This window comes from Manis javanica, chromosome 12 (assembly GCF_040802235.1).
Source record: "Manis javanica isolate MJ-LG chromosome 12, MJ_LKY, whole genome shotgun sequence".
Taxonomy (NCBI): domain Eukaryota; kingdom Metazoa; phylum Chordata; class Mammalia; order Pholidota; family Manidae; genus Manis; species Manis javanica.
Window position 1 is genome coordinate 78,903,633 of NC_133167.1, and position 22,820 is coordinate 78,926,452.

The 22,820-nt window shown below is 42.2% G+C and overlaps 1 protein-coding gene and 1 long non-coding RNA gene across 2 annotated transcripts in view; one reads left to right on the forward strand and one right to left on the reverse strand.

Annotated features, from left to right (window-relative positions):
* LOC140845303 (uncharacterized) overlaps positions 1-22,820 on the reverse strand; it is a 286,923-nt gene that overhangs the window by 158,208 nt on the left and 105,895 nt on the right. The window lies entirely within an intron of this gene.
* Positions 1,325-19,596, forward strand: LOC140845136 (uncharacterized). The gene is made up of 3 exons (XR_012123844.1): positions 1,325-5,288; positions 8,863-9,927; positions 15,404-19,596. It is a non-coding gene; the product is annotated as an uncharacterized lncRNA (long non-coding RNA).

The following is a 22,820-nucleotide window of genomic DNA, read 5'->3' on the forward strand; positions in this document are numbered from 1 at the left end:
CAAATAGAGTGAAAGTCACAACTACATTCGCTGAAAATGAGGCATAGGCTTTTAAATACTTTCTTCCTGTTATAAGGTCTAAATTTTGAAGCCATATACAAAAAAATTAAGCCTTTCATGCATGTTGTTTTAGATTTCATAAAGTTTGGTGTAACTGCCTACTAATTGCACATTGGAAAACCAAGCTTCTGAGAAAAGAGAAGAAGATGATGACAGAAGTTAAGTAACTTATTCAAGGTGAGGCAAGGATAAAACACCCAACTTCCATTCAGGTGGATTTGCCCCCACTTTAAATGGATTTTAGAAACTTAAGTTTCTCAGTCAAAACAAGCAGTAAAAAATGGGCAAAGGACGTGCATAGATGTTTCTCCAAAGAAGATATGCAAATGACCAATAAACACCTAAAAAGATGCTCTACATCACTGGTCATTAGGAAAACAGAAATCAAAACTACAGTGACATACGACATCACACCCATGAAGATGGCTATATCAACAAAACAAAATAATAAGTGTTGATGAAGATATAGAGTAATCGAAACTCTTGTGCACTGTCGGTGGGAATATAAAATCGTGCAGCTTTTGGGTAACAGCTTCGCAGTTTCTTAAGAGTGGGATCTTTGATAATCAGTATTCCAGGGAATTCAGTGAGACCTTATTTTTAGAAACAACCTTCCGGGTTGTACAGTACTTAAAATGGCTATTCAATTTGTTTTAGGAATTCAACATTTTTTTTGGTAGTCTCAGTTTCAATAGCAGTTCATATTCAAACTGCAAGAAGAGACTTGTCTATTTCAGCCTGAACTAAATTACCTGTGATGGATCTGAAAAGTGTACACTTATCTGTTACATAAAGTATAACAAGTCACAAAAGTCAAATTCTTCTCAAATATATCACATTCTGTGGTATTTTTAGCAAATGCTATTTTTATATTTGATATTTTAGTTCAGATGCCACGTTAGTAAGGAATCCAGAGCTGGATTGAGATTAGGCTGTAACACTCTCAGGCCTAACACATTTCATGGAAAATGTACAGACTGCTAGGCAGTCTCTTATGGATTCAAGAAATCAGACACTCTTATTTCTTTGGAACCATGAGTGCTATGCCCCTACGTGCAATGCTATGGCAAAGAAAAGACTCCAAATTTCTAAATAACTCCATTAGTGCCACACATGACGTTTCCTGGGTGGTACTCTGATCTCTGACATAGTGCTAACACAGAGGGTTGTAGGTTTCACTCACTCACACTAAGCCAAGGCAGGCTTATTTGTTCTTGTTTTCTCTGCAACCTAGAGCCTTGCCTTCATCAGATCCACTGCTTGCCTGGTGTCGGCAAGAAAGGACTCAGGCAATATCTGAATTTCCAATAATGACAAGAGGATATTCAAACTTGAAGAGGGCATTCAAAGAGTAGCAAAAACAAAATAGAAAATGGCAATGTTCAGCTGAACTCAGAAAGGATTTCCTTGTTTCTTTTTTTCACTTTGCTTATGGCTAGACTAATGGCCTCTGTTGTGGGAGACGGCTTATTAGGGAAGTGAGACCTCCCATCAGCTGGAAAGATAACCGTATACGGAAATGGTGACATGATCAGATGCTGTCTGCATTCAGTATGGTGATGGAGGCACAAGCTATTTTTTCTTGCTAATTGGTTACTGCCTTTTTTTTTTAAAGGAAAATCAGATAGATACTCATTTTATTATACAACAGTCTAAATAAACTCTTAACAAACTTGATTTCAGAAAATGTTTGCTACTGCCCTTAGTGTACAAGCAAGAAATTAGTCACCCAAAGGGTCAGACCAAATATCGATAAATTTATTTTTTCTTCTATGAGGAAATAATAATCCATTTGAGATGAACAAACTCTTCCCAGTTCCAGAATGCCAGTCAGAAATGATCTCTTATAAAGTCAATCCATGTTAATTTACTCTGACTAGTGTCTATGAAAATATGTCTAACAACCATGTAAAGATATGCTAAGCATGCATACTCCTTTAATTCTTCAACCAAGACCAGCTACTATATTTGCTCTCCTGAGATGTTAACATTTTGAAATGAATAAGGAAAATGGCAGACCATCTGTTTAGGTACCAGAGTTCTGACCTCAGGATTCAGAGGGCTTTCTAGCTTAAGAAAGAGCATATTCTTAGTTATGTCAGAACTTTGCCTTCTAGCAAAGAAAAGGCAGCATTATCCCAAAAGACTGATCTAAAGACAGGAAAGCACTTCACTAGTATATTGTGAATAGATTTTAGTTCTTAGTAGTTCAGTACGTTCTGGAAAATTCCCCAAGTTATCATTCTCTCACGTTTGAATGAGAACGTATTGTTTGCCCACAGCAAATTTCCACTGCGACAGAGATCCTGCACAGGTTAGAAATCTACCACCTGGAAAGAGGGAATTCTGCTAATGAAATGCCTTAGCAACACCAAGAGGTCTGTGGGAAGGTGGTGATGTGTCCAGACTCTAGCAGTACTCTAATATGTGGTGTCAGGAAACAGTGGATTTGTTCTCTGACTCACACATCCTCTCCCGTGTCAGCTGGCCATGTAGTTCCCTAAAAGGGAAAGTTCATGCACTCTGTTGAGGGATAGATCCAGGTTTTGTGGGTTTAGAAGATTATCCACTTTTGGGGAAACTTCTTTAAGATAAAGAATCTAAAATCACAAGTACAGAATCAGATACAAGATGAACTAGTTTCTTAATATGCCAATGATTTCACATTATTGTTTTCCAGTGGAGAAGGAGGAAGAGACTTGTACCTTTAATGTAGCGGCTCTGACTCACTCATTCCCGACCAACCTTGCTTCTTCTCCATCACTCACATACTTCCAGGGCTGGGTACCATAGGACATACTCGTGTTGTAAGATGATGTGTGGCTCTCACCTTCATGTCCCCAGATGAGCTAGCACAGATGCTGTAGGGATTTTCCCAGAAGCCTTTTCTGTTTGTGGACTGCCAGCATTAACTCCACTAATATATGAAAGGAACAAACACACAATATTCCGCCTAATCCAAATCAAATGTAATCACATGACTTCTTTCCCTTTAGCAGGCATGACAACTTCATCCCCTTAACATAAGGTTCTAACTAATTGCACACACACAAAAAAACTGTGAAAAATTCTTACAGAAATGTATGACCACATGGACACTTCTTCAGTTTCATTAACTCCATGCTGAATATGCCTTGGGGGTCTCTACAGCTTTTTTGGCTTCCAGAAGAATAATTTTTTAGGAATATTTGGGTAAGATAGAACCCTTATTTTTGCATACCTTTCCTCTTTAACCCATTTAAACATTTTGTAATGTGTATTTTAGAAAAAACTTTTACATTATCAAGTCTGTCAAAATCAACTGCTAAAAATGTTCCCATTATCAATAGAATTTGGGCTACAATGAATTGGTTAGACATTCAATATGGAATAGCAGACTATGTTTCTTTTATTTAACCTATGGTGAACTAATACTACAGTTTAAAGCAGGTGGCTTGGGTTTATTTGAGTATTTATAATATTTGTACTGGAATAAAGATGACATACAATATCATATTGTTTCAGATATGCAACATAGTGACTTGATAATTATATACATTACTAGATGCTTGCCACAGTAAGTGTAATTACTCTATTACCCTACCAAGATACTACAATATTACTGGTTATATTCTCTGTGTCGTACCTGCATTCCTATGACTGACTGACTTTACAATTCGCAGTTTGTACCTCTTTCTCCCCTTCATCTATGTCACACATTTCCCTATGGTAACCAGTAATCTGTTGGCCATATTTGTGGGTCTATCTCTGTTTGTTTTCTTAGACTCCAAATATAAGTGAAATCAGATTACGTATAATATATAATAAGTGAGATTTTTATTCCCTAAATGAAAAAAAAAACCCAAGTAATTAAAAAACATTAAGGGATTATTTTTCACTTCTCTGTCCTTTTAACAATGTAAAATGATGCCTAATGCTTCACCCCTTATGATTTTAACACCTTGGTGATAATTTCAGGAGCAGGATTTTACATTTGCAGGTTGGAGAAGAGAACCAGAAAGAGTGGGAGAAGCAGAGGGATGCCAGATAAGATCATCCGACATTATGTGGGCTAAAATCATGCAGTGAAGACCCACCCCAGCACTTACGGAAAGGAATATGGTTGTCTCAAAACTTTTCCCTAAAACCAGCTCATATAGTTGAGGAGTGGGGAAGAGAAAGGCAATAAATAATTTGCCTGTATGCTCCACATACACTTAGAATTAAACTACCTAGTTATGTTTTTAATTATTTAGATGTTTTGATAGATTATTTTAAGGGTATGTCCTCTGGGATAATTTTAATGAGTTCTACTTTGTGTTAAGGAAAATAATATCTTATTTTAAACTTTCTGGGCATTCTTAAAACACTGACTTTAACACCAATTTCATAAAAGCCAAAAGTTTGAAGGAAGTAAGCAAAAAGAAAATTAATTTAAAACTTTAATGAAGCTTCTTAAAGAATGCATACTAATTTAGATATTTCAAGTTTATGAAGTATATAAGTTACATGAACTTTAGTACACTGACGTCTGCTGGCTAGTCATTCTCCATGGATATTTAGACAGTGAAACACAAACCTTGACACAAATTCTATTTTATAAGCAAAGATAAATTTTAAAATTGTAGTATCTTCTTTTACAGCACATCTGTGATTCATTTGTTACTGATTGCATCCATTTTCAGGAAAACAATCATTTCATGATTATTGTGAAAAAGTCATCTTTTTAAAATTGATTTTCTACATTTTTATTAAGGTTTCCATAAATTAATTTTTATTTACTAAGCACAAATGGGGCTGGCTGCTTTAAACATCTCTGGTAAGGTCATCTTATGTTGTTTTAACCTGTTTTCTGCATTGTAGTTACAAGTTTGTAGGCTTACAACAAATACAAAGAGAATCAGAGGAAAATAAAGTCATGCTTGTACTTTATCAAGTAGAAAGTTATTTCCATAAGCCCAATGTAATAACGCACAGTAGGTAGAACCAGCTCTTTTCCCAAACCAAAAAAATAAGTAAGTAATTTGTGAAAATTACTTAAATCACTATAATACAATATTAAATTTACATTTTTTTGAAATTCCCATTTTCTAATTGCATGTATTTCTTTTTTTATTTTTTATTAAGGTATTATTGATATACACTCTTATGAAGGTTTCACATGAAAAAATGACGTGGTTACTACATTAACCATATTATCAAGTCCCCACCCATACCCCAATGCAGTCACTGTCCATCAGGGTAGTAAGGTAAGTGCATGTATTTCTAATAAGTGTAGCTTTCATGAAGTCAAAGTTGCAGGAGTGATTAAAGATATAAAAAGATGCCTAATATTGCTTACACTTATAAGTTTATAAATTAAAACTATACAGTGAGGCCATTTTTTCTCAAACAAATTGAGTCAAGGATAAAATTTTGACCACATATGCTGGTGGAATGACTGTAGGAAATAGTCTCTCTCACACATTTTTGGGGGAATGAAAAATGTTATTATTCTTTGGAGGCAATTTAGCAACCTAGAAAAATTATGTATTTATTTCTCACATGCCACAGCAATCTGCCATCTCAGATGTTACCCCAGTATGTCCTGGGCTAAATATATGTGTTGGCACAAACAAAAAGCAAAAATCAATATATACACGAGGTTTTCTTGCAGCACTATTTGTAATAACAAAAACTGGAAACAACCCTAATGCCCATCCATAGCTGACTGAAACTGTGGTACATACAGACAATGGAGTACTGTGTGTAAAGAAAACTGAAGCCATATATTAATAGACTGTGTGAAATGATCTCAAGGATATGTTGTTAACAAAAAGGAAGAGGGAGAAATTATATATAGTGTATGACCATTTATTCAATAGACGAAGAGGTATAAAAGTATTACCTTCCATAGTAAAAATCAAGAATAAACTTAAAGGTATTTTTAGAATAGTAACTTTTAAGTAGAGGAAGATGAAAGGAAGAAGGGCATAGCGATAGAAACCAGACTTCTCTGAAAACTAGGGGAGAATCCTCTGCCTCTTCTAGCTTCTGGTGCTCACCAGCAATTTCAGCCTCTGATGTCACCTGGCCATCATTTCCCTGTGTGTCTCTCTCCTCTCCTTCTAAGGACAGGAGTCCTTTTGGATTAAGGGCCCATCCTGCCCCAGTATAACATCATCCTACTTAACTAATTACGTCTGCAACAACTCTGTTTCCAAGTAAGGTCACATTCTAAGGCACTAGGGGTTAGTTCTTCTTTTGGAGGGGACAAAATTCAACCCGTAACAGGAAAATTGTCAACATTTTACATATTTATGTAAAAGCAAAAACATTCCCTAAAACCTCAAAATGAAATGAAACAAATGAACCTACTACATACCACGCTGGTGGCATAATCACACAGAGGAATTCTTTCAGGATGCCTTGAAAGGCAATGCTTGGATTGTACAGATTTAGAGTGATATATACTAAGGATAAAAGAGCTACTGAAAAATCTTTAACTCTTTTTGGTTCAGATAATGGAGATAAATATGCTAAAGTCATAAGAAACCTAGCTTTTTAGCATCATTGGATACAAATATAAAGTCAAAGATACTAAGTTACAAACTCCGCTATCCTAAATTTGAACTGGAAATATCAATATGAATATGTGATATGTTTTTTCTTAAAAATTCATGTTTAAATTCTATCCAATGAAATGTTGAAGAAACCATGTTCAAACTAGCAGCAGTGAATATTCCATAAAAATCTTAGTTAAGAACAATTGAATCTGAGTCTTATCAATACTTTATCATTTAAGTGTCAGGTTATAAAACATAGAAATGGCAAAAAGAATGTTAAATGACACTACATGAATGCAGAAAAGCAAACTCCAGGTAAGATTTTTAGGAAAAATTAGTATTTTCAGCAAATAAACTGAAAAAAAATCAAGGGGATAAACTACAGAATAAAATGTATTTAAGAGGGAATTCAAAGAAATGTAATGGGTGAACTTTATTTAGATCCTAAATCAAACAATGAACCACAGAAAGCATCTGTAACATTATCAAGAAAATTTAAGTTGAGACTATGTATTTAATGATATTAAGAAATTACTATTAAATTTCAGATGTAATAATAGCATTGTAGTTTATATTTACATATATACATATACATACATATATATATATACAGATATATGTTTAAAACTTATGGATGCAGTTATATAATGTATAGTTTGCTTTAAAACATCCTAGTGCAGGGGTAGGTAGCTATGACTTGAAAACTTTTGGACTTGGTTGATGGAGTCCCTAAAAGATCATAACACTTTTTTCTTTACTTTTGTATGTATTTGATATTTTCAACAATACAATGTTTTTAAAAGCAGGCCTGGTTTCTCTTTCACTCCTCCTTCTACACAAGATACAGAAATAAAGTTAAATGCAAAATAAACTCTATGACTTTAGACCAACAATAGTAATGGGCACTCAGATTTTGCAAAAGGTTTTATATATATTTAAATTAAAATATTGTTAATATACAAACTTACTGTGGTTTCATACTGTCACCTGAAGCAAACATTTATTACTAGAGTGAACAGCCAAGAACCTTGGTATGTATCTGCATGTTGCTCATGTGCTGTCACCTGGGATGTTGGTACTGAACCATTTTACATACAAAAATGCCATGGGCTTAATAAAATATGGTTGCTTATATTTCAATTAATTGTTTTCATTTTGGGCGAAACAAAAACCCTGCAATCTCCATGATGGTGAATTTAAAATTGTAGAGTCTAAGCCATTGTTATCTGAAAATCTTACCTGATATCAGCCATAGAAATTATTTTGTTTTTAAGTGCCTAAGTGATAACAGTTATAACATCACTAACTGACACAACTTCACTTGGGGTATGTTTAAAAATAGAAATAACTTTTAAAAATATTGGCAGTCCCACCCTTTGGAGAGAAAAATCTTTCCATGTGGATGAGTGGTTTAATACTGGTGTTTGCAAACATGTTAAAGTAATAGATTTGCCTGGATCTTCTTGAATGACATTTGAAAACGTTTTCTAGATTTTGATAATGGTGGATTGATGTTCCCAGTAAAATTGTCCATTTTTAACTAGCTGTTTCACAGCATATTTCTGATCTAAGAATTTGTATATATTAGTTCTTTCAGACTATGTTTGCCAGACTATGTTGCCACGATTTGCCAGTGTGATTTAAAACACAAAACTTGAAACCAAAGAAAATACCACGAAATGTGGGAAAAACTTTGAAACGCCAGGAAATTTGGGAACCACCAATTTTAAATTGCTGCCCTAGAAAAATCTCCATAGCGATGTTCAAGAAAAGCTATTGCCTGTCCATGAGACCTGAGAGAAGACATCCACATTCTAAGGCCATTTTTTCAACACTTATAATTAGAAGCAAACGCCAGGATTCATTCATTGATTTTTTAATATTCACAAATGAAATCTGTTGGGATAATTGCCATGAATTCAAAAATATTTTTGATTGATCATGAACTAGTTGAAAAAGGTCACACTACTTTTAAAACTCCTTTCTGGCCTGCTTTGTGTGCATTTTCTGTAACAATGTTGGTAGGATTATGCACAACTCAAGTTTGCTATTTGCTACAATTTTATGAAATTGCTGGCAAAAGTTTTGGTAATAAATGGTTAAACACAGCAAAACTATATTTTAAAAAATTAAATTTATTGGGCCGGGGGATAATGGTCATCTGTCATTTTCACCTGTCCAGAATCCATTGACTCTTTTTTTTTTTCTGACAGAGTAGTTTGAATTTTCTTTTGAGATAATATCATCAATAATCTCAGTTTTTATGGTTCTGATGCAGGGGCTGCCTGAACTCCAGCTGCAGAAGTGGCCATGTGACTCAGGTCCATCCAGTCCATCATTCTAACCCTTTGACCTCACTCATAAAATTATTGTAAGAATAAAATAAGATAATAAATGTAGATTTCACTTCAGTGATGTGCATGTAATAAGAGCTCAAGAAATGTTAGTTGGTTTTACTATTAAAAGGTGAATCTGATCTTTCATCTCCTCTTCTTATAATATCATAGAATCTAAACTGCTTCCTCACAGTGGGACACATGGCTCAGCTGACATAATCAGGTCATCTCCAGTCTTGCCCCCACCATAGCGCATTGAGTTCTCTGAAAGTTCCACACCTCTTCTTTCATTCTAGGAGCTTAATCATGCCACTCCACTCTCTCTGGTGTACTTATTCCTTCCCCCTTCCTTCCCTTTCCTCCTATACTAACCTGTATGCTCGGTGAGGACAAGCTTCCTGTCTATCTCATTCCACACTGTATTTCTCCTGAGTAACATAATTAATTGATCCCTGGCAAGGATTCACGAAGTGCTTATTGAATGAATTGTTTTAAACCATATTTTAAAGAATGAAGCCAGCGTAAGATGAGGTATTTACACATTTCTCTTAAAAAAAAAATTTCCTCCCAAGTTTCCAAAATACAGAAGACTTCTGTTGATTTTAATGTTTAAAAAAAGAGGAAATTGCAGTGCCTGTCTGGGACAGTAGATGGCAGTGCAAATATTATTTGACATAGATCCTCGTCGGTTTACAAAGATTCCAGAACGTGTCCCTGTAAATATCCAGCATGAAGTCTGATCGTTCTTCTTTATAATGTCTTTTATGGCTTTTCACCGAGACAGGCATTCTTTGTGAATACTGTTGGTGCATCGTACCTGCAGGGCCTTTCCAAAGAAAGCCAACAGCTGCCAACTAGGACCAATGTCAGGGAGGACTCCTGGCACAGAGGGCACATGGTGGGGCCAGGTTCCCTGCCGTGAAAGACACAAGGAGCTGACACTACTGTCAGATTTTGAGCCTGCGCATTCTGATCATGGTTCTTAACCAGGATTAATCTACTGAGGGGTAAGTAAGATGAAGTCACCTTCTACATTTCAGAACTGCTTATTCCTGGTTAATAATTTTTCCCCAAGAGACTCAGAGAGTAGTTGGATATTTAGAATTTCTTCAACAAGAATGAAATTACTAACCAGTTGTATTCTTTCCAACAGTTTTATGGTGTAGTATAGGATATAATCTCAGGTGCTATGCCCATGTTTAGAAGAAATTAAGTTTAAGGGACTGTGTGTGTGTGTGTGAGTGTACATGTGTCACACATATAGTTATATATAGCATATGAAATAAGTTATCAGACTTTGCAAACTAAACCAAATAAGACCCAAACTTAAAACCCATACATGGCTTTAAACACACATATATATCAGTTAATGTCACCAAATCCCTTGATTCTCAACTGCTCCTGTAACTTTAACAATCTTGCTAGGAAAAACAAAATAGGAAGAAAAAACTAAGCGGTTTCAAAAAAAGTCCCATGTACTACGGAAACACAGTCTAGTGTTCTGTCTTACTGAATCAGGGGGCAAAAATGCCTTCTTGGTGTAAAAAACCATCCCCATCAGAGGTACAGAAGCTCCTTGAAGGCAGACACCATCAGTGCTATTTTTTAGGGGAAAAGACAAATGAGCACTCAGATTCCCTAGAATTAATTTTTAGCTATATCAAAACGATCAGTTATAAGTATATCTCCATTAGTTACAGAAACAGACATTTCATGGGATGGAGAACAGAGAAAACATTTCTACGTTGGATTTATGAGGTGGGTTATTTGGGGCCACATATTTATCTTTGTAATTCTGCTTCCCTTGGTTTAAGATGACAATACATTACTTGACTTTGTAAATCACTTCACACAAACCCTGAGTTTAAAATCCATAAATGGTTTCCTGTCATTTTTTAGGTCAGATCCGCATCACCAATGTGGCCAGCTCGGCCAGCCCTTGCCAGGCACTAGCATTCCCCACTAGCCATGCTACCCTGCTCTCCTCTTCCCAGCCCCTCTTCCACACACATCCTAGCGTCACAGGGTCACTGCACCTCCTGCTCCTCTCCTTTAATCGCTCTTTCTCCTAATTCACGTGGCATCTCAGTTCCCATGCTGTCAGGAAGTCATGTAACAGAGTCCACAGGGACTATAGTATGGTGTCACTTTTCTTAGTTCAGAGCTTTTGTCACAGATTGTAAATACATTTTTAACCTTTGTGATTAGTAGCTGCCACCCCCATTGACACGTGCTCAATGTTTAGTACTTTATATTGAAAAAAATAAAAGAAGTGGATAAATGAATGGCTGAATAAATGAATGAATTCATGATCATGGAGGTGGGAATAGGGAACCCCAACCTAATTAAATCATGGGGAAAATGCAGCAGTATGGATCAGGAACATGAAATCCACTAGAATCTGCTATTTATCAAAAGTCTATGTAATATATTTGATTTCTCATGAGCTTCAATTTGGTCACATAATTTTCAATGGCTCAAAGATGATCCACAAAGGGGATAAACTTAAATTTCATAATTCAGGGTAAATATAATTTGCAATAATATTACAGCAAATATTGTAATTATATAAGGTCCTATTTTCCTTAAACTTGTTCATTTAGCTGTTAATTTGAACATGGAAGACCTTACACAGTCTGAACATGGAACACCTTAGAAACAACCAGAAAACAGTCATTCTTTGCTCCCCACAAACAGTTTCAACTACCTGGTGGTGGGGTGGGCAGTTCTTTCTTGCCCTTTGGATGAACCCTATGCCATGCCCCAGAGCTTTTCCTTTGCATTTTGATAATTAAAAATCCTTCAGTTTCTTGAAGTCCCAGAATGTCTTTTGGAAGTAATTTAAATGCCTGGCTCCTTGCATTAACTGCAATTGGAACTTTATTTCAAGAAAAGACTTCTCTCCTGGCCTATTTAGCCCTACTAATTAGCACACAGAGGAGATGGCTGCCCGTTAGGTCCCTCCTGTGTTTGCCCCCACGGGGCAGAGGTAGGATGAAGGGCAGGGGAGAGGGAATGGGAAAGGTCTTGACTGGCACTAGCATGTACTCGCATCTCGCTCTCTGGCTATAGCAGGTATTTAGCAGAGACAGAAAGAGAGGTGAACACCTCTCACTCTGGGGCTGCTTTCACGTGACCCTGAAGGCCTCCCGTGATCTCCACCTGCAGATCTCCTTACTGTTTGTCTACTGGGCATCCCGTAGTGCACCCTGACCTTGCACCATGAGTCTTTGTCACTCTGGACAGTCACATGACGTAGCCGCCTCCAGGGTTGCTCTCCATGGCCTAATTGGGCCCATAGGAGGCACACTTGGCCCACTTCTTTAACCCATCATCAGTGGCTGGAGTAACTTGCCAAGCAACTTTCTGCTCTGTGGTCATAGGTCATTTACTTAACTGCTGATACATTTTTTTTACTATATGCCTCCGATGATTAAAATAATAAGATTTCCAGGTCCTACTAACGTCTCTCACTCTATTTTCCACTGGGGGAGACGCTTCTCACTTCTCATCCCTCCTCTGTCATAGATGGAGGTTCATCAAACAAACATGTACACACACACACATGTACAAACTCTATCACAAAGTCTAATACCTGGTGTCTAACCTCTTAGCTTGTAACCATTTTCTGAGACTAGAGATGAGAGTTCAGTTAAGGACTGAGAAATTCATTTTGATCACTTCCTTTTTGCAAATTCTGCTTCCATAGTCCAGTTTTTTGCCTTGGAACGTGACAGTCATGGCCTACTATCATTTTTTAAATTAGCCTTCCACATTTTATACCCTATTTATTTACATTCAAACCCTATAAAGATACACTTTGGTTATTTAAAATGGTTAACTCATTCCAAGTTCTCCTTTTCTGGTTGTTTCTCAAAGCTGTATCACCAGTATCAGGAGGAATACAAAAAAAAACTATTTCTCTGATGAATGCAAATTCTAGCAGGCACAAGTTAGTTTTCCACAGAGACATAAAAGTGGGGCTACTGGGGATATGGCTTGCATCACTCTATGCAAGTTATGTGTTCACTACTAGAATTCAGAAAGGGAGAGTCAAACTCTAGTGTGCAAAATGCTAAGCAGAACCTAGCATCTGGGATCTGGCCAGTGTTCCCTGAGGAAATAAGCAAGCACCCAATTATGACTGGGAAGGAGAGCAGATGTGGAAAACTCTTCTGCTGGCTGAGCTGACGGTACAGAATGACAGCCTGGAGGGTCACAGACACTGAAGCCCCCAGCTGCCTGGGGCTGATGTGGAGCCGAGCAGGAAGTTAGTCAGTCTTCTACAGCGAAGCCCCAACTACAGTAGAGGCCTGAACTCTTCCAGAGTGACTTCTTGTTCCTGTTGCATAGTAAAAATAAATATAAGAGACCTCGAGGTGCTTAGCAATACACAGGCCCTAAATGACGCAACCATGACTGTTAAAAGTGATGCTTTGAAAAGTGAGATGGTGAGGCAAAAGACGGGAGGGTGGATGTTCCGGTTTTGTTTTGACTGTTCATTTCTGAGTGAGCATGCTCTACTCATAAGGTCATAATAACAAGGCATTTCTATTTGAGGGAAAGCCAGCAAAATTCAAACAGACCAGGGTACTTCTCAGTTACTTATTTCACACGACACCCCAACTCAGTGACTTAAAATGACGCTCATTTTAGTTTTGTTCACGAATCTATTGATCAGCTGGTGGTGCTTCTGGTCTTGGGCTGAGCTCACTCGTCTATCTGTAGTCAGCTGTGGCCTAACTAGGTGTTCCTGCTATGTCATACTGCGCTTTCTTACATGTTTGGGGGTTGGCTGGCTGAGGGCTGTTGGCTTTCTTCCACATCTCATTCGCCAACTGGCTAGCTCAAGTTAGTTTACATGATGCACAGCCTCCCAAGGGTTGGAAAAGAGCCAGCCCTCACGGCCTCTTGAGTCTGGGGCTCAGAATTGGCCCAAAGTCACTTGCATCTCATTCTATTGGTCAGTGCAAGACACAAAGCCAACCTAGGTTCAAGGGGCAGGAAATAGGCCTTTCTCTTGATAACGAGCTACAAAAAGCACATTGCAAAGGGGGTGAGTATGGGGAGAGGGCACTAACTGGGACAGTTACTGCCACATAGGATCCCAAAACTGCCAGGCCACATGAAGAAATGGAGGAAAGAGAAGAGGAAATAAGTCAGGAATCATGTAGCATATTAAAACATTTAACACCAACAAAAATAAATCTTTTTTCATCCACACCTCAATAAGTGAGCTGCAGGGAACACTCAATCCCCTCTTCCTTGTCGAGCTCCAGTGTGTCATGCTAGTCTCAAATTAAATACCACTTTCTTTAGGAAACTTGCCTGATATGCCTTCCTTTTAGCCAGAAAATGAATCAAGTATTTTCCCTCCATAACATTTATAAGAATCTGTATTTTTGTCCCTGTCTTCCTTGCTAGACTAGGTGCTCTGAAAGTACAGGGTGCAGCTGACCATATTTACCTTGCACACCTGCACCCCTGCCTAGCCCCTGCATAGCACAGAGTAGATGCTGAATAAATATTTCTTAGAAAATAAACACAGAGGGAATGAATGAATGAATGAATAAATGGATCGCTGAGGATTAAGTTGAGTATTATTAAGGAAAATGCGCACATTTGGGGATATCAAATTTTCATGTGATTTCCACATCCTTGCCAACATGATTTGAAATCCCATTCTTGCTACCAAACAGAACAGAAACACTGTGAGAGATTAAGATTACTTTTTGATAACTTTGTATAATGCAGCAACCAAGTCTTAAACCCTGCATCTGCCCCTTTCTAGAAATTTAATAAATGCAAACTCAAAGGGATCCAGAAATGGTCATCACACTGTCCTAAAATCTGGACTGGAAAATGCACAAATAAACGAAGCACAGGCTGTTGCATGAATAGTAGTCCTACGGCCAGTCAGATTACGTGTAGCTGAAGAAAACATTATCTTTGGAATGAGCAGAGCTTTCCAAAGGAAATGCTTCAGTCTTGGTCCTAGAAAAAAATAATCAGACACTTTTGGAGTAAAATAGAATGCTAACAGAATAAAATTGGTCTACTATTATAAGCCAACTTTATACTAGGCATTTGTATGCATTTTTACATTTAATCCTCATAAAGACCTATGTCATGCCATATCTTTTATCTTTTCTGTAAAGATAGAGAAATCAGAGCACAGTATGTTATGTAATTTCCTCAAGTCATTAGCACCGAAATATTAATTTATTAACATTGTTGCAGAGCATGAGTTGCTAGCACAGAAAAGGAAGGTGGCGAGACTGGGGTCCGGGGGAGAAAACTACATGGATTTATTATGGTTTGCCAGGAATTGTTGTCATAAAAGGAAGGTGGCGAGACTGGGGTCCGGGGGAGAAAACTACATGGATTTATTATGGTTTGCCAGGAATTGTTGTCATAAATACTGTACCTCAGTTCCCAGTCCTGCTGCCCAGCTACACTGCTACCTGTTTTTCACTTCTCTAGGTTTGTGCGCATGGGACTCTTCTGGAGTATGAAGGACTGAATCATGAATGTTATTGAGTTAGAGCTTCCAGGAGGTTTATCAGCAAAGCTAGCCAGTGACTCCAGCATTACCAAGTACAGCAAACATGTTTCAGAATTTTCAAGAGGAAAGCATCTTCCTTATAAAACAACTGGTAAAAATTCACCACTATTCAAAGACTACACTCTTAGATTCCCTTGCAGTTCCCTTTCCTAAATTCCAGTTTTCTGCTGCTTAAACGGCCCCCATCCTTCCCAGGTACCCACTATAGGCGTTCAGCTCATGCCCTAAAACATTTGTGGTCTTCCCAGTCTTAAATTATATGACTAGAATACAAATTAGGGCTCCAAGTGTCTTATGAACCATAGTTCGGGGTGTGGGTGTCCTCAGCGCCATGTGAGAGCCAGAGCGCTCAGCAGCCCCAGCAAAACAACCCATGGTTCCTTTGAAGCGCATCTCTCTTCCTACCTCCTCTGTCTACATCCTGCTCCGTTCAAGGCCTGCTCAAATGCCTACCTTGCCCCAGACCAGAGGCTCGCCTGGCTCTGTTGCAAAGATATCTGCGAAGGTATCTGGAATCCTAATTATGATTGGTATTTATTTAATAATCACTGTGTTCCAGACACCACATTAAGTGTGTTAATATGTTATCTCATTTAATTCTCAATATTATTGATGAGGTAGGTACCATTTTCATCCATCTGGTATTTATTTAATAATCACTGTGTTCCAGACACCACACTAAGTGTGTTAATATGTTATCTCATTTAATTCTCAATACTATTTATGAGGTAGGTACCATTTTCATCCATCTTTTATAAATGAAGCTCAGAGAGATGAAGGTACATGTAATCATTTGGATTTAATTTGGATTTAAATATAGATCTGCTGGATGCCCAAACCTCAGTGCTCAGAAACTCAATTTTACTTTATGCATGCATTAGAATTTGTATAAAATTTATTCTGCAAATGCGGGTGCATTTCTTTGTGTTCATTAAATGAAATCAAATCCATATCTGTTTTTACTTCTGTGAAACTGTGTGCCCAGGACTCCTTTTGGATATGAAGGGCTGACTCATGAAAGGTCGTGGAAAATGCTTTCCTGCAATGGGTCATGAAAAGGCCTAGAACTGTTGTGCAGACTGTATAAGATCTTTGCCAGTGTTCAGTTCACCTGAGAATCACAGGGTTCTGTTTTCTATGCATACAGAGCCCCTTAAAGTACTAAGTTCTGTATTTTGGAGTTGGAACCATAAACCTAATGTCCAGCCTCACAAAAAGCCCTATGCAAAGTCTACTGCACCCATCCTCCCTCCCAGTGAGATGCTGGCCACTTTGCCAGGATGCCGTGGGTTCATAGGCTGCTGGTCCTTACTATTCATGGAATGCCAGACCTCTCTTCCTCTTTGAGAGTTTAGAAATCCCTTCTGATCATCAAAGGCCACATGCCTCTCCTAATACCCCCACCTTCCCCTTGGCATAGCCTTCTCAAAGAGCTGCAGCTCCTGGAAAATAAAAGCTGGGAGAGCAGGATGTCTCCTGGAACCTACTGCTTCTACTATAACTCAACCACCCTGTGCTTCAGGGTCAATGCCATGCCTTCACTGAATGGAATGGGCATAACTTGATTTTACAAATCAGAAAATGCAAATTGTCAGCCTTTGCCTACCTAGCCAGAAGAAGTAAATGATTTGATTCAATACTTTCTGAAAATTGAGATGTATTTAAAAACTGGGAGATTTCACATGATAGAATTAAATCTGGGGATTGTGGGAGGGTATTTCTCATGGCCAGCATCAGCTGGCACTAAGGAGCTTCTGTCCCCTTGAGATGTCCTTGTATTTCGAGGTCACCTGCATTTCCATCATTCAGTCCGGACGTTTGCTAAAATGTAATGGATTTTCTTTGCAATGAAGAAATACTTTTCCATGTCTAAGCTTCTAATAAATATGGAAATGTGTAACAGAATAAAAGGGCTTCAAGTTTCAAAAAATGTGGCATTTATTTTCTGGGTGGAGTGACGAACACGCCTATGTATGTAATGTGCACTTAAAACATGCCTGTTTTGAAAGACGTCTTGGAAAATAGAAGTGGATTATCACATTTTAAATGAAGTAGTGGTTTTACCTGTCACTGCCATTTTAAATCATGTCTACACCCAAGCCTCTCTCCCACCATTTCCCCTCGAACAGCCCTGACCGCTCGTGTTAGGAGGATGGTGGTTCTTTAAGGCAGGAGCCTTTCACTCCCTCATTTGCTAGCAAGTCAATAAACTATTCTTTCCTTCCCCCAAAACCTTGTCATTGTGTTTTGTGATTTGACCTCAAGGACAGGACCTGGTTTGGTATCAGAAGCAGCATGCCCCCAACCCGAGAAAGTTCCCGCGGTGTCTAGTGTCACAGCCCACAGGGCTAAGCTGTCAGGGACACAGAGCTTCCCGGCTTCCTCCTTGGTAGCCACAGGGGGCTGTACCTGTACCGGCAAGGAAGTCATGCTGTGTGGCAGGTCAAGTACAAGCCTCTAGAACTCCCTCTAAAGTATACATTGAAAGCACTAATGCCTTCCAAGAGAGGTTACAGAAACCGGTGTCACCACCAAGGATTTGAAAGATGTAGGGGTGGTCATTTCCATATACCCTTATTGAAGTCACTCATTTGGCCTATTCAGAAAACGCTTGAATCTTGGAGATGACAGTGGCATGATTGTCAATGTAATCAGTGTCTCAAATTGCAGTTACTGCTGCACATGGGGCTTCATCACTTGATCCCCAAGCACCCAGTGTGTAACTACTCATCAGGAAAATGCTCTTTGTTCTCTTCCTGTGAGTAAAGACCAGCAGAGCAGTGAGCTTTCAGCCGGAAAGGAGAGAAAACTATCTCAGAGGTATATCAAATCTCCAGACTCAGGTTGTCGTTTAGTCAGAAGGTACCTTCATCTCCTTTTTCTTCCAGAAGACGTCACACTGGCCCATCCCATTGATGGTATTATGCTGATTGGACCCAGTGATCGAGAAGTACAACTCATGTAGGCATACTGATAGCACAGACACATGTCAGAGGCGGGAAATAAACCCAACAAAAATTCAGGGGCCTTTCGCCTTAGAGAAGTTTCTACAAGTCTATCGTGTGGCCACGCCAAGCTCTACCTTCCAAGGTGAAGAATAGGCACTGTATCTGACCCCTCCTCACACACACACAAGAGTTCAGCAGCCTGGTGGACCACCTCGGATTTCAGAGGCAGCATAGACTTCATTTCTAGTGTGCTACTCTGATCCATTCACTGACTGGTCTGAAAAGCACCTAGTCTGAGAGCAGCCTGGACCTTTGGAAGGTGGATGCCAGTAGATGACACCACCTGGATCGAATCTCATTGCTGCTCCTTCAAGCTGCACACCTGAAAATGGCCTAGAGGGGGTGTGACTTGCCCAAGATCACAAGGCCCAAACCTGGGCCTGAGTTGCGTGCTCTTCCATGCTCCGTGCCAAGCCTGGTTGGCACTCTTCCATCTCTGAGTCTCTGCATCAGACACACATGACACCAGCCCCCCGAAGCTGGAGGTGTCATCCATATATCCCTGAGGACGTCCCTAGGGAGGAATGTATAACATGACCCTGCCTGTGCAGGTTGGGACGTTGGGCAGCTCCTGGGAGGTGCCATGGCCTCAGCAGGACAGGGAACTGGTGAGAAAAAGATGCCTGAGCTTAGCTCTTGTCTCCTCAGAGCTGGGACTTTGGTGACATGGCTAAGAGTGGAGGGGAGGGCTCTTGCGGGATGTGTGTAGTGACGCATGGGAAGGGACAGGAGGGTGGGCAGTCAGCAGCCCAGAGGGGCCTGGGAGTGTGTCTGAATGCAGGGAGGGGCCCAAGAAATGGACCCTTCAGGAAGTGATGTCACTGACGACACGCCCAGTAGAACCTGAATTGTGACCCGGCGCCCAGTTTCTGGTCACAGACCCCAGTCCTGCTCACTTGACCAGAGACGCTCGACAGAGCAACATGTGGTCTTGTTGTGTGGAGCCTTCTGAGGGCGTGAGAGTCATGGAAGCGGAGAGGGACAGTCTTCCTGCTCGATGTGGGCGTTGGCTCAGAGACCACCTCCAACGCCTCTGTCTGTGTTGCCTGAGGAGGCCCGAGGTAACACACGGTGGCCCAGAGCGGGCCACAGCAGGGCCAGACCACAAGGGTGACCCATCTCGGGCTGACCTTCCCGCTGGACCCTGCTGTGTGTGCGCGGTGGGTGTGGGTCATGGGTGGGACTGAAGGCTGGGGAGGAGGGGGTCCGTTCCTGTGTGGTAGCATGTTGTGAGGTGGTGGTCCCCTGGCACGATGAGTGTTACAGCTCTGGTCTCATCATTCAGGATGTGGAGGTGAGTATTGGGACCAGGTACTTCCACCCACATGGTGATCCTGAGCCCGGGGGGTGTCCTCTCCTTCCCCGAGGGACTGGACGTCTATGCAGATGGCCCTGTGTGCCTGATCTCAGGGGCAGGGTTTGGGGTCCACATTGCCCCCTGCGGGGAGGTCCAGGAAGCCTTGGGTGCCTCCTACCCAGCTACTAGGATCTGGCTTTGCACAGCTCCACTCTGGAGAGCGTGCAGGACCTGGTGGATAGATTCATCAGCTCCTGGACCTGGGACAGGTTGTCTACACCCAGGACTCACCCATTCCAAACCTGGCAACCTGCCAGGGCCTTCCCAGGGCTTCCCCACGAGAGTGGCCGACAGTCCCACTCCAGGGGGCCTGGATCCTCATTCCCTGGGGGCACCTTGTCCATCTCCTTGCTCGTACCCCAGGGGGCTGGAGGTGCTCGGGGGAGTTGCAAACCTCCCTCGTCCTGGTGGTTCCTGGTTTTCCCACTGACTATATCCTCGCTGCCCCCTCAGCCTGAACATGAATCAACTACCCATGGGACTAAGGTCCCCCAGCGCAGGGCTCCCAGGACAGGCGTGATGAGGAAGGGGAGAAAGTGCACCTCACGAGTGGAGGCAGCTAGAAACATCAGCCGGAGCACTCCTGAGTCCACACTCCCTCCTGAGGATGCTCACCAGTTGGCAGGTGCGAAGGAGAAGCAGGGACGGTTCAGGGCAAGAAGGTCGTCTTCAGGTGCATCTCTCAGCCTGAACGCTTCTTCGTCCCTACTCCCTGCAACGGACGCTGACCAGCCGGCCAAGAGCCAGCGGCTCCCCAGGTGAGCATCCACCCCCACCTTGACACAGTCGGGTCTCTGCCCACAGCCCGCTGTGTGTCTTGAGTGTCCCCACATGTGTGGGAGCCATAGTGTGCTCCTCTGATACGCAGGGTGGCTGGGGATCAGCCCGTTAGGGTGCCCATGGGGAATACGGGAGGAGGCTTACAGGGGCTCCCCTGGCACTGGGTGCTAGAGAAAGGCCTGCCGTCCATGCTGGGTCACTTTGGGGATATTACTTCTCTGTACCCAATGAAAAATGTGTCAGGGGCCTCAATTTGGAAAAGCACATGGAAAGCAGCCTTTGCAACGGAGGCATGCGATTCCTGGGGCTGGGCCCGGTCCTTTTACTCACTGAGGTCACATGGTGGACCTCTGGGGGCAACAGAGAATTTGTGCAGGCATTTTGGGGACACTAAGCATAAGTGAGTGAAGGAAGGAGACACAATACTAAGACCCCGTCCGGGTGGAGTCGGGCAGTCACTTCAGGCGTCATCCGCAGGACACGGCCAGGGAGCATCACGGGGTATGCCCTCACGGCCTCTTCAAGGAACAGGGGTCATGACGAGGGGCCTGAGGAGGATCAGATAATATGAGTTCTCACTGGGCCCAGAGGGTGTGCTGCTTATCTCACAGAATGGGGGGAGGCGGAGTTTGGGGCTTGGGGCAGGGAGCGCACAGCAGAACCCAGCAGGTAACCCATGTTTGGTGGTGGATGGGGTCCAATGGGAGGGCTGACGACTGGTGACATCCTATCTGGGAGTAAGGGAGAGGATGGGGTCCCAGGACAGACAAACAGGGTCAGGAAGGGCGAGGGGCAGACACCTGGACAGGAGGGAATGCAGAGCGGCCAGGCCCACACAAGGGTGTGCGGGGAGGGCAGTGTGGCTGGAAAGAACAGGCTTCTCACTCTGCCACCCCAAGGTCATCCCCCAGCCCAAGGATGGAACGGGCTAGGCACCACGCCTGGGAGCCCGAGCGTGTGCCCAGTGTTCTCTATGGAAGCCAGACTTCATCCACCCTGAGGGGCCAAATCCTCCACCACTTGGCCCAGAAGGAGAATCTGAGGCAATTGGAGGCAAAGCTGGAAGGTGAGGGGCTGCAGCCAGGGGACCGTCTAGGGTAGGCTTCCTGGACTGGGGTTCACTTCAAGGACGTGAGGTCTTTTCTGTCCTTGGTAAGGCATGGGGAATCAGCCCCGGGGTGACCCTGTCTCTGTGTCCCCCTCCAGCACTAGGTCGCAAGAAGCAGAAATGGCACAACCGGTATCTCTCATACCAGCTACATCTAGAGCCAATTCAGGAGCTCCCTGAGCCCCCTGTGTTGGAGCTACAGCCAGCGTCACCTGCTTCAGTCCCTGCAGACCCAGGGGATGTCCCAGCAGTGGCCTCAGCCCTGGTGCCAGGCCCTGAGCTGAAGCCCCATGAGCCCTTGGGCCCAAGGCCTGTGACACCTGCAGGAATGGCACCAGGCCTAGCAGAGCCAGAGCCAGGACTGGAGCCTGCCCACCCTTGTGTTGTGAGCACACAGAATGTGACGAGCAAGGAGGAGCCAGCCATCCTGGCATTTTGCCCCTGCCTGGTGGCCGAGCAGCTGACCCTTGTCTTTGCGGTGAGCAGAGCGGGCTCTGGGGGTCAGGGGTGGGCCTTCCCTGTGTCATGGGCTGCCCCAGATCTGCCATCCCTGACGTGGACTCCTGTGATCTGGGCCCACGTCCCAGCTTCCCCATGGACTCACCATGTGCCCTGAGAGATTCTCCTCACCCGAAACCTTCACTGACGCACAGGACAGTAGGGCTGGCACTTAGGGATCCTTGCAGATCAATGAGGTGGAGCGGAGGGAAAGTGGGCAGGGCCTGGCCTGGCTTGGAGGGGAAGGGGAGGAGGGGAGAGGTCCTCAGGGAGATGATGCCAGAGCCTTAGGTTCTTGGGCCATCATTGGCCCGACAGGCCTCCACAGCCTCCACACGTCAGAAGCCCCTGCCATGTACCTGACGGTGTGGGAGACACAGACACCAACAAAGGCCCTGGGTGGACTTGTTTCAGGGGAAACTGTGATTGAGTGGGTAGTGGGATCCACGTGGTAGCAGAATGGGAGGCAGATGCCCCAGGATGGGTAGAGTGAGCTGCCTTGTGCGGCAGGGAGGAGGTGAGTGAGGTTACCTATGAGCAGAGCCCCTCTGTTCCCCACCAGTGTGGGGTCCTGTGCATTCGGT